The following is a 12582-nucleotide window of genomic DNA, read 5'->3' on the forward strand; positions in this document are numbered from 1 at the left end:
ATATTTCAGTCTTTCTGTAGAAGACTACTTTCAAAAGTATATTCCCATTTACTTGTTTCAAAAGGAAAAATGTTTTGGATCCTTTGCAACACAGCCCAACAAAAGTGGTACTTTCTGGCATACGAAGGATGCCTGTGAGTTTTTGAGATGCTGACGCTGTAACCAAACTTGAAGAAGACAATGATGGCAGTGTGCTTCTGTCCAGAGTTAATCAGCTGCAGAATTTGTAAACTGCATATGTGTCAAAGTTGAAAATGTTAGCACTCTGATAGAAGCTTGAAAAGGTTAGAGCTGATAAAAGCCATCAGCAGTTAAAGAAGGTGATTTATGGGAATGTAATGACACAAAATGCCTCATTTATCACTCAAATATAAATAGGTTAAGGTTTCTCTGTCATACTTTAAAAATTTGACCACTTAGAATTGTCAAAATAGGTACTTAATTGCCCATCATACATTTCAGTTCAAATTTCCTTTGCTTGAATTTTGGTGATTTTACTGTTTTGCTTCTCATATGGTTCCTTTTAGGTCATTCATATTTCATATTTATTTCATATTTGTTTCAAATGGTATGCTCAGTGCTCTGTTAGAACTTTTATTAGGTAAAGCTGTTGATTTGAATGCTGTCCAAACCTTTTGTTGATTTACAATTTCATTCAGCCTAACTGTAAGGAAAATAACTGAAGGTTTCGTTTTCCTCTGTTCTATACCACTAATTCTCATCAAGAGTTTACAGCTTTCTAATTCAATCCTTACATTTCCTCTCCAAACTGAAATACGAGATTTAAAAGTGAATCCATCAACTGGTTTCCAGTTCCAGTCACTTAAGTTACTGTTTATCTCCATGCAAATTAAATTTAATCCAAAACTACCAGTACTGTTAAATGATCCTAAAACAAAATAAAAACGTTAAAAAAAATGCACAGTAGTATGCTATTCTTTTACTGACTTGATGTGAGGATAGCAGCAAGCAAATCCCATAGATTTGAGACTGACTGGTCTTATTTTAACTGTTCACTGTTTCATCATAATGCTGTAAAAAAAGTAAATGCAAACATGGATAAATACTCATTAAGGCGTTACCTATAAGGCAATATTTGTAAAATAAAGCAACTACTCTAAAGACATTGTATTGATACTAAAATACAGGTTCAGCTGCCAAAAAAAATTTCGATCATAAAGTTTCTAAAGATACATTTTTCTTTACCTACTTACCCTTTTTAAACTATTTCATCCTCCTATTTCTAGATCTTACACAGAAAATTCTGAACAGAATAATTTTAATTTTTAATATCAAAAAAACTTACCTTTTTGTTAGCTTTCTCAATTTATGGCCCCAGTTGTATAGCATTCTGTTTGTTCAGCGATGACCTTCCAGGTTCGATTTAAAAAGAAGTCAGAAGCATTTGTCATGTCTGCTCGATCTTGTCCAGAGGTACCTATTGTAATTATAAAGGACTAATAAGGTTGTTTATAATATAACAGTCTGACAACCCTAAAAAATCTTCTGGAGAGCAACTTCTCTTTTTTTTTATTTTGTCTTTCTCAAGGGAAAAAAAAAAAAATCTCTTACCTCCTTGCTCTGTGTTGCACTGCATCTTTTTAAATTTAGGTGAGAAAGCATAAAGAACTTAAGCCTTGAAAAACTTAACTTAGTTTTAAAAGATAAGCTGTAAAATTTGCTTATTTGTAATGTCTTTTGGAAATACTTAGTAATAATGTGTCTGTGGTGTAGTTGTACCCTATATTTAATTGGTGTGTATCGAAGTGATGATGATGTACTTAGAAGCACTGAATTCTTTCACCGTGTAACAAAAGAAACCCACTTATTACTGTGTTGCAAAAATATGTGATACATTAATATGGTGATCTCTGTTTCTTAGGAAAAAAAATACAAATTAAGAAAACCTATTTATTCTATTATAAACATTATTAACATACTCCTGTAAGTGAGTGTTATTATAGTGGCATTTTTCATTGTATGTCAGGTTTTTTGCAATTGACTTATGATCATTTTCCCCTTCATATGCCTTTGTCTTGCTTCCTCTTTTCTCTTTCCTCCCCCATTTCAGCATCATCCAGCAATACCACTTTTTTTTATAGACATCTATATAAGGTAAACAAAAACCCAATGGAATTTGAATGTTTGACAGAAATGTTTACCTCTCTTGTATGGTATGTAACAACACTGGAGTATTGTCAGGCTACCATACATCATTCAAATACCCTTAGACAGCAAAGGCAAAATCTTGACAATTCAGTAATCTCATCATGTGATTTCAAGAAGGCTTTTTTTCATATCTACAATTGAGACAAATTTATGTTGTGTGTATTTATGGTTGTTAAACTCAAAATTGTCTCATTTCATTAATTTTTAACATTGTGCTCTCTTAATGACTATGAAGAAATGTATTAAAATGCCTTAATTATAGGGCTAGAAGAAGAGAACGCACAAGTCTTTTTAGCATATGATCTTTCAATTGCTCACTAAAGGATAAAGAGGGCATTCAAGCGTGGTTTAGATAACTGTCAGCAATAATAAAATGCAAGGTAGTTTGTAGAGCCTTTAAAGACCTTTCAGGGAAATAGATTTAATTAAAAAACAATAAAATGGACTTCTCATTTCAAAGAAATCCAAAATGTTATAAAATTTCAGGATGCTACTGTGTAAAGAGTAATGTATGTTTCCAAGGATAAGGAAAAATAACTGAAAATACTCTGTAGACTGCAAAGCAGTGATAGCTTTATTTTGTGTGTGTAAATGTATGTCCTTCAGCTTTTAAAACACAGACTATGAATTGCATATTAGAGATATTTCATGTTTTCTGAACTGTGTGATTTTACCTGTTTGGTTTCTTTTAGTTTTACCTTTTAACAAGGGTGGTTTTTAAAAAAAATATAGGGTGAACACTTAGCTTCTTAATGTAAAATTATGTTCTCACAATTACCCTCAGAACAATATAATTTCTATACTGGCAGAAGTTCAGTTGCCTATTTCTTAGTCTGTAGGTTGCTATTCATCATAGCTGCCTGTCTTATATACTGTGGAAATACATTTTGAAGTATATTTCTGATTTCTGCTTTTTTTCTTCTCACAGAATCAAAACTCACATTTGCTCGTAATGTTTTTGGCTGTGCGGTGTGTTGAAAAGTTTATTCAAGCACTTGTTCTGCATTATCGAGTTTTACCACTTCTGGCAAACTAAGAGCAACTTAACTTACAGTTCAGATCAGCAGTGGTTTATAAACAACATTGACTGCTGTCTTTTCAAAGTGCAAAAGCTGTGCAAAAGCCTTGTGCTTTCCTGAGGAAATTTTTGGTTTTTTTCTCTGCTCTGGTGCATACACTTTAATTGCTTTTAACCAGTTGGTTTGTTATAGCCAAGTACCGAATTAATCTGTATGAAAGTTGTCTTTGTGTAGCAAGGTGTTTTACAGATAAATCAACTTTACCAAAGTGAATTTTCAGCAAATGATAAAACTCTACCAGTTTTTTAGTTGCAGTTGCTGGCCCAAGTACATTATCAAACTTGTTCATAATGAAAATGTGAATTTAATATTTAGGGTCTGGTTATATCCTCTAGTAAATTTAGTTTGGATTGTTAATTCGTATCAGTGTTCACTGACTGATCATAAAAATGGAAAACATCCCTCTTCTTGGAGTTGATGATTTTTCTTCCAAGAAAAATAAGGGTTTGTTTTCTGCTTGCTCACATACCTTGAGCTGGAGCACAAATGAATAGCACAGCCTCTGTAAAATACACCGGGCATGTGAGAAAAAAAGCTAAAAATGTACAAATGTCTGGCACTGTTCTACACAAAAATGCCTCACTGTTTTCTTCATTTTTGGGTTTCCTAAGGCTTGAGGACTCAGAATCCAAACTATGACAGACACATGCATGGTTAGCTTTGGCGTATTTTTGACAAACAAGCGCCTCACATCATCCTGTTATCAAAGTCCTTTCTGTTTTCAGCTGGTTATGTCTCTTTCTTTCCACTCATCCCTCCTGGTGTGGTAGGACTATTAAGTGTGGTAACGTTTCTATAGAATATGCTCTACTATCTGAATATATATACTATATTATCTAATATGAAGTGATGGGCTCCTGCAGAATCAAGATCACTTCTGTTGGGCTTGTAAGTTCAGTAGAAGCTCAGGTCAAATGTGGAGTCTGCTTCCTTTACCTTTTTATTAGTGATTTGTGATCTGCTTAACAAAGTTTTGTGTAGTTGGGTTTTTATGACTTTGTTCCATGATTCATACCAGAGATGACTGTTTTTCTGTAGCGACTTCTGTAAACTTTGGTAGACACACTGAGCTCTCACTTAGTAAAACTGACTGTTGTACAGTAGTTTTTTCTTTTGTTAAAAATCACATTTCCTATATTTAAAGACCTCTCCTAACTGGTAACACTTCATTCAAACAAGTAAACTTTCTGTATCATTTCACTACATCAAAATGGAACATTCAAGAGAGGAGTGTGTATTACTGGAGGGCTGAAAACCTAATCTTCTAGGGCAGACTCTAGCTCCTTATGTGTTTGCCCAATAGTTAGCACATCTAACCTCAATACAAGCTGAGAGTTTCATGATGCAAATAGTAAAATGACCAAGATAGAATAATGGTCTTCATTTATACTGGTATGCATAATGATTCTTAGTAACTGATTCTCAGGCATTTGCCTCCAGACAATGGACAGGGTAAGCTATAATGGCTGTAAATGTAGCTTTGAATTTCTTCTGTCATTGATCTTGTTTGTACTCTCAAGCAAATTACTTGTTGCTTCTATATTTAAAATTCACCACCTGCAAAAGCCTGATGTTGCATAAAAATATTGCAAGGTTAAACTGGTTTTCTTAAAGTCCAAGGTAAAAGACACTACAGATAGTGACATAAAAAGATGCTCTGTTATGAAAAATCTCTATTCTTGTAGCAAAAGTGTAAACCTAAGCACAGAGTTTCTCATAACTTTAATTTTCTTAGCACCATTTATAGGGTGTCAAGGAAGAGAAAAATAATCCAGAAGTACTGTCTGTACTTCTTTGGCATAAAACATTATAAAAACAACATAAAGTTCCAGATATTTCTTGGCTTGTGTTAAGAAGACAAGGGATAGGATTCTAGGAAAAACACAAATCATGTCAAACTACCACTCAAATAATTCTTCTCTGCAAAATGTCCAGGGGTACAAGTTCAGAGGAAATGATCTGTATTCTCACTATTATGGAGAAAACTTCCCCATTTGTAAAAGCTCACTGTATTGTCTCTTGTGTTCTGTGTTTTTCTGCACCTTATCTGTATGATCATTGTGTGCAGCTATGAAAATTAATACCCTTGCTTGTAGATTTTTTTTTTAATTTAATTGCCACTAGACCAATAAGATGTAATAGCACTACTGCACTTAACCTGCCGAGCCTCTGCTCTCTCCTTGACTTGAATAGACCTCAAATTTAGCCTGAGCCTGTGGAATTGGCATGGTGGGAGAATTCCCATCCTGTGCAAGTCTCAGGAAAATGTCTGCACCATAAGGTAGATCTTACCTCAGAGCACATATATATGTATATGTCTGAATTATGTAAATGTACTAAAATATGAAATATAAATATAATGTAATCTTATAATAGTCCTTTTTGTGTATATCAATATGCGTATAGTTCATATTTGAACTAACAGTGGTTCAAAATTGTGCCTTGCTTGTTGATACATTTCTTGTATCTCATCTATAGTATTCTCTCCCTGGTTTTGCTATGATACATGAGTGTGTCTGAACTGAAACTACAAGAAAAATTGACTTTTTTTAAGAACAAACTATATGAAGACTCTGTAGTTAGTTGCAGAGAAGACAAACAAACGGTGTTAACATCATGGGATATCGTTTTACCTATGAAGAAGTACACTGTGTGCTGCATGAGTCTTTTCTATGACATGAGGGAATTTGTGTACAACATTGCTTTCAGTAGCTCACACGGTCTGTTTTAGAGGATTAGTCAGATTTTATTAGAGCCCACTGAGTTTTGCATAATGAAAATTGTAGCAATAGCTAAATGGTATGAAATGTGGAATGCAGAATCTTTGCTTTGCCAAATGTTCTTCTCCAGGGTTTGAAAGAAGGAACAGGGAGAAGTGGGAGAAGCTTTAAAGTCAAGTCTGACACTTAAAAAACTTTTAAATTTTATTTAGATCTGTATTTACCTAAATATAAAAGTTAAGCATCATAGATTTTTCTGTTATGCTGGTCTCATGCAGCAGCAGTAGTATTACGTGCAGAGTTTCTGCAGTAGTTGCTCATTTTAAAATGCAAAGTTGTCGGATTGCAGTAGTGTGTCACTGTGGACTGGTTTCTGTACACCTGCAAGTTAAATGTTTCAGATATATTGGGAGAAAAGTTGTTCACTAAGTTGTTTATTATCTAAATGCTACCTAATGCATATAACTGAAAAAAATTATCACATTTGTGCATCATGTGGCCATCATGTGGAGGTAATGGACACCAATTGAGACACAGGAATATTTCCTGAAATGTTAGAACAATCTTTTTTCATTGTGTGAGACTGGAGCAGTCTCTTTGGAGAGGTGTGCAGTCTCCATCCCTGGAGATATTCAAAACCCACCAGGACAAAGCCCTGAGCAACCATCTGTAGTTCACCTTGTCTAGCAGGACTAGACAACATCTAAAGGTCCTTTTATACCTTTTTGGTTTCTGTGTTATTTTATTTATCATTATTTTTATCTGTATTACTTTTTTTTTTTAAGTCACAGAGGAATCGATGTCGAAATAAATGGGAGAAAGGGAAATCTAAATAGCTTTATTCCAGTAGACTACTGGTTTTACATTTAATGTTAGTTTTCCTACATTAAGAAAACCTTTCTTAAGTTTTAAGGATGAAAGAGAAAACTAGACGGAAGAAAATTAGGAAGATACTTTATCTACCTATGTATGATCTTCTGAAATCTAACAATAAGCACTAAACATCAATACAATACCAAAAACTAAAATAATAACCAGTAGGAACATTAGGAAGGAATAATGTAAGGAAAGTAGTAAGAGGGAGGTATTTATAAGTCCTATTGGTTTGGGAGTTTGGGGATCAGTTCACAGAAGAGTACACAAATGTAGACTTACAAAGTTAGCCGACAGATCCTAATATGTTAAAGGCTGTAATCTTTTGAAAGAAGTTGGTTGGCTTTCCTGTTGGCCCTCCTATCAACTTTAACCTCCAACCTTCTCCAGCATGTATCACTACAAATAAAACTGCTGAGGTTTGACAAGAGGATATAAAGTCACTAGGCCATCGCACAGAAATCTCTACATGATTTTCTTTAACCTAAAGCTTAAATGAACACTGCTTAAAGTCAGGGGTTTTAATAAGAAGTCATAAACATTCACTCATATCACTTTAGTTTTAATAATTACTGTTTTAACAGAGAAGAGAAGAAATATACATAGTAAATTATGTTTGACAACTGGAATTTCATGGTTTTGTTACTGGTTGTCTTTGATTATTATGTGAATTGCTGTTCTTCATTTTAATGTATACTTTTTCATGCAAGCTGCATATGATATCTCTATAAACATGGCATTTGTGTATGGTGTTATAAATGAATTTTTAGGTCTCGATTAAGGCAAACCAGATGACAAAAATAACTTGTGTTTGTATTTACCAATGTCAGAATAATAATCTTTGCATCTGTAGTCACTTATTATGATGTCGGCTTTTCTTTCTGTGTAGTAGTTTGGGTGACTTTTACACAATCCCTTTTAACAACCTAGGCATTTTGCAGGCCATAACTACTGAAAGTTTTTCATAATTATTCTACTCTTGCAAGCTGCTTGTAGTGTTTTCATTTTGCCAGAGCTGCCATCCACAGTATTACTGTGTCATAGAATCACACAATGGGTATTATTGATATATACCATCACTAATGGTATTAATTCTTGTGGATTCCCTATTCTTATAAGCATTTGATCTCTGAACATAGACTTCACCTTACTTTAACTGTATTACAATCCTAAAATTGTATTTCTTTCCAGTTCAAAACCATACTAATTCAAAGTTAGGTTTTCTTCTTTGTAGTCTGTTATTTGCATGACAAATTTTATTGTGATGTATAATAATTCTTTTCATGCTTTTTGTTGCTTGTAGATTGTCATCTTTTTCACTTACACATATTTTTCTCAGAGCACTTACTTTAAGGGCTGTAAAAGTAGTCTTTTCCTTCTGAAATTCTTCCTTTCTGTGCCCAAGTTCTGTTCCTTGTATGAGCCACTCATAAGTTCATCTCTTTGTCAAAGTCCACTTTCCATGATTAGGAAAGTACCACTCTGTATTTTATGAGGTACATACATCTTCCATCCCTGGTCATGCTTTCTATGGCTTTTTAAGCTTCCTTCTCAAACATAACTAGCAGATACTGGGCAGCACTTTTTTTTCTTTTCCTAAATAGTTTGCGGTTCACTAGACAGGTCTCAGTACGTCCTGCATCTTGCCTTTTGGATGACTCCACTTTGCTAAAATACTTAATTGGTTTTCATCTCTCATTTGTTGAATATAAGCTTATTATATAAACACTTTGCTGTTGTAGATGCAGTATGCTGTTGTCTGTTATCTGGGCTTGTGTTTTTCTTCCGTGCTTGGACTGTGACTAAGTGGTCCATAGAAGGTAGCTAAGGAAATAAGCCTTCTGTATGTCAGTTTACATTCATTATCTATATAGGAATATATTATATATAGGAAACCTGCCAGGCATTCATATGTTGCAAAAGACAAATACTGATCTACACACTTGTCCTGGTGGAATGCGTAGCACACTTCATGTAGATTTTTGGTGCTGCCTGTATCCAGCAATGGATGCTGTTTCTCAAACCATACAGTATGTAAATTTTGGAATTTAGATATTCCTGGAAGACTGAGGACTGATTGAATGGAGTTAAGGGGAAGCTTTTAAAAAGCTAAATATAGTTAGTTATTTCTTTCTTCCAACAGGATTTTAGATTGTATGAGTTAATATAATATAAAGAGTATAATTTAACTGAAAAGGCATTGTGAGAGAATTTGGTCACACCATGCCTTTCCCCCTGCGAGAATCTTCACCTATTACTTGTATTTTCCTCTGCAACTGAGAAAAATCAGCATGATATCAGTCTGTGTTCCTTTAGTATCCCCTTAACATTTAATGTCTATCATCTTCAAAAAGTGAGGCAGGAAGCAGATAGAAAGCTACAGGTGACTACTACTTGAGGAGAAGGGTAAGATGAGGCAGTAAAGGAGTTAAAATATTAATACAAAATTAATACAAATTAAGCAAAAATTGTTGGCTTACTTTCCTCTTTGAGTCCTCTTGTACTACATTCAGAAGACTGTTATGTATTAGACAAGCAAACCCAGAGTTTAAAAAAATAGCTTTCAGGTATTAAATGTTTAGCTGGTGCTAGCAGAGATTTCTGATGCTTCTCATGTAGACAGTGTCAGCTACCACATTGCTTGTCAAAGCACATAGAAAAGTGTTTTCTGCTTCTATGAAGTTACAGGGTGGTCACAACAGACAGGATACCAACATCTGTCATGGCACTATGAAGGGATTGCCTGTTGTATTGAGCTGTTACACTTCCTCACTGGAAACTCGTCTGGACACTTTCAGTGTAAGAATGTATTTGCAGTGGGAAAATTACAATAATCTTACTATACTCAGTTACAGCTTCAGAATCATCCTCAAGTAATGTATATAGAAGTGGCAGAACCAAAATATGAGTATAAATTTATTAATTGAGGAGTGATTAAGATACCATGTGATATCCATAGGATGTGTTCAGAGAGCTTTGTAATGGGCACAATAGCAATGATTAGAAGGAATGCTGATCCCTTCATGCATGAAATAGTTTATCCCACTATGGAGCCCAGGAAACTAATAAAGCTTCTGTGGACCAAAGCCATAGAGCTTAAATTGACCAGATTAAGACATTTTCTAGAAATGCTTGCCTTTTTTTTTCCATTTTGTTTTGCGTGATTTAGGAATGAAGATCAGAAGATGCAAATAGTAAAAAGAATAATCTCAGTTACTCATCACGGTAGATCAATAATTATCCTTGCCTTTTAAAAATGCAATTTTTAACAGTTTAAAAATATGAAAGTAGTTACATTGAATTTTTTTCAGTTTTTACGGTGAATGTTAGTGTTTCAAAAAGGTTTGTGATTCAAGAAATGTGAGCATAATTTAGTCTGGTACTGATTAGAAACCTGGAAATAGATAAGCAGAACATAAAGGCAGCTATTGCACATATGTCCTGATAATGTATGTAAATGTTTCTACATGAAACACACACGTGAGGATTGCAAATTCTCTCATTTTTTTAAATGTTTATACCATTTCCATCTACTCTTTTATAGAAGTGCTGTTCTGTATTTCCCTATCAAAAAAAACTTTTAACAGAAGTAAATGCTGTAAATATACCTTGGAATACTAGACAATATATAAACACTTCTCACATTTCTTCTATGTATTCTGTGTATTTTTTCTTTCAAATCATAGTTTCCAACACTGACTCTGTAAATCTTATTATGTGTTGTTTGTATGAGAATGAAAAAAATATAATATGCTGTATGATTTAAAACATCACCATTTAGTTGTTGATATTTTCCACTGGATGTGAATACCAAGTTGGATGTTCAAAGGAGGTAGCCTTTGTTTTAGACTGTTAATATATAATCCGTGAATATTAGTGCCATGTAAGTGCTTGATCCAATTAGAATGTTAAAATCTGATGACAAACTCAAAACTTGAAAGAAAACTTTAGTGGGAACTAAAGATTTGAGTTGCTGTTTAATGTCCTCAAATTAGTAAAGAAAAGGAATTCTTCAGTGTTCATAAAGAAGTTTGAGAAGAAATTGAAATGGGAATCTACTGCTTCCCTCCTTTGTATTATAATTATAAGGAAATCTCCATCTACTGAAAGTTAATATGATCCATTATTCATTATATAAGTTTTCATAAGATTTAACCAAACTAACTACTAGTCATTTTGTGAGATAAGTTGATGTCATATCTGCCATTTTCATGGAAAAAAATTCAGGCAACAATCCTTCTGCCTTTTGCAGGTGTACCAATCTTTTTACCTAGGACAAACTCACACTATACAAAGATCAAATTTCAGTCTTTCAACATAATTTTTTCCAAGTACAAATGTGTTATACATGTATAGCAATGAATAACTACCAACTTATATGTTAAAAACATTCAAACATTGTTTTGGCTTAAAATATGTTATTCAAATAAGGATTACATATTAGTGCTTGCCATCAAAGATTTAAATTCTCATTGTCTCCATAATTCAAAAGCAAAAAGCCACTTGCACCCTGTAGGCCATGGGATAAAATCACAGAAACAAGGGGATAAAAGCACAAAATTATCCTCACACATTCATAGTTTTCACATCTCACACTTTTTTCCCCCTATGGTTAATGGCAGATGGAGTAGTTTAACTGAGTTTTTAGTGCCCTTTTTGAGGCAAAGAAACCCCACCTTCAAATATCATCCTTACTCTTAAGCAATCCAGTTTCTTAAAGGGCAAGTCTGCAGAGAAGGAAATAGAAGTGATTATGAAGAAAGCATTTATAATGTGATTTCTAAAAACTCCTTTTTATGCTATTACCTAGTGATGACTTTTGAAATACAGCACCTCTAGTGTAGTTTTACATGATACATAATTAAACTACGGAACTCACTGTGATTGCATTACTGACTCTCAAAGTTTTCAAAAAACAAGAAGAGTACTTAAACAAAATATAGCTATTAATGATTACAGAAAAGACTTCAGTGTTACATGAGGTGAAATATACTTAAAAGATATGAAAGACTTTTCAAAGAAATCTTTGCTTGCCTTGCATAAAAGAGATATGGCCAAGATATATTGAAGATGATATTTTGGGACTTCTGTTTCATTCTGTTTTTGTTCTTTTGAAGCAGACTAATTACTATCCAGAATGAAAGACACAATTTGGAACAGTTAATTTGGTATTTTACATCATTATTCTCCTTAAATTTGATTATATCATTTTTATTATGTGAGTATGTGTGTTAAAAATATGTCATTCCTCTAAGCAGTATGGATTAAGAGTAAATTCTCAGCCTCGTTTTTATATGTCATATTTGGAGATGTTTTGTTAGTGTAGGAAGTGGCTTAGGAATGAGCTATTTCCGTCCTCTATTACACATCATCTTCGTTAGTGTATGTGTATTGAAACTACACCTAGAAATCCTAGTAAAATATGCTAGAAATTGCTGTAGAACAGAGCAAGAGATACTTTGTTGTACAGAGTTTAATGTACATGAGTCAACAAATGTTTACAGTGCAGTGCAAAGAGGCAGTAAGATAATATTGGTCAGCAAAATAATCACTGATCTTGAGTACATCAGAAGCCTGCTAAATTTTTTATGTTTTGACAGCTGAGGTATTTAGAGGAAAATAACAGATTGCTTTTGTTAATGCTTTTTGAGAATTATTTCTAACCTTGAGAGGCAATTGGGGATAAAGAATAAAGGTGGTTTGCCAATTCAGTGTGGAATTTGACAGCTTGCTAGCGAATG

General features: G+C 33.6%; 1 protein-coding gene and 1 long non-coding RNA gene across 7 annotated transcripts in view; one reads left to right on the top strand and one right to left on the bottom strand.

The window, feature by feature from the left end:
• The window catches only part of LOC116445580, an 87714-nt gene extending 85712 nt beyond the window's left edge, over window positions 1–2002 (bottom strand). Inside the window, exons 1-2 of the long non-coding RNA XR_004240819.1 lie at window positions 1573–2002; window positions 1307–1438 (exon numbers count right to left, since the gene is read on the bottom strand). This is a non-coding gene — a long non-coding RNA (uncharacterized LOC116445580). The remainder of the gene's footprint in view (window positions 1–1306; window positions 1439–1572) is intronic.
• Window positions 1–12582, top strand: part of C6H15orf41 (chromosome 6 C15orf41 homolog) — a 135206-nt gene that overhangs the window by 74261 nt on the left and 48363 nt on the right. The window lies entirely within an intron of this gene.

The sequence above is a fragment of the Corvus moneduloides genome, chromosome 6, assembly GCF_009650955.1.
Source record: "Corvus moneduloides isolate bCorMon1 chromosome 6, bCorMon1.pri, whole genome shotgun sequence".
NCBI lineage: Eukaryota > Metazoa > Chordata > Aves > Passeriformes > Corvidae > Corvus > Corvus moneduloides.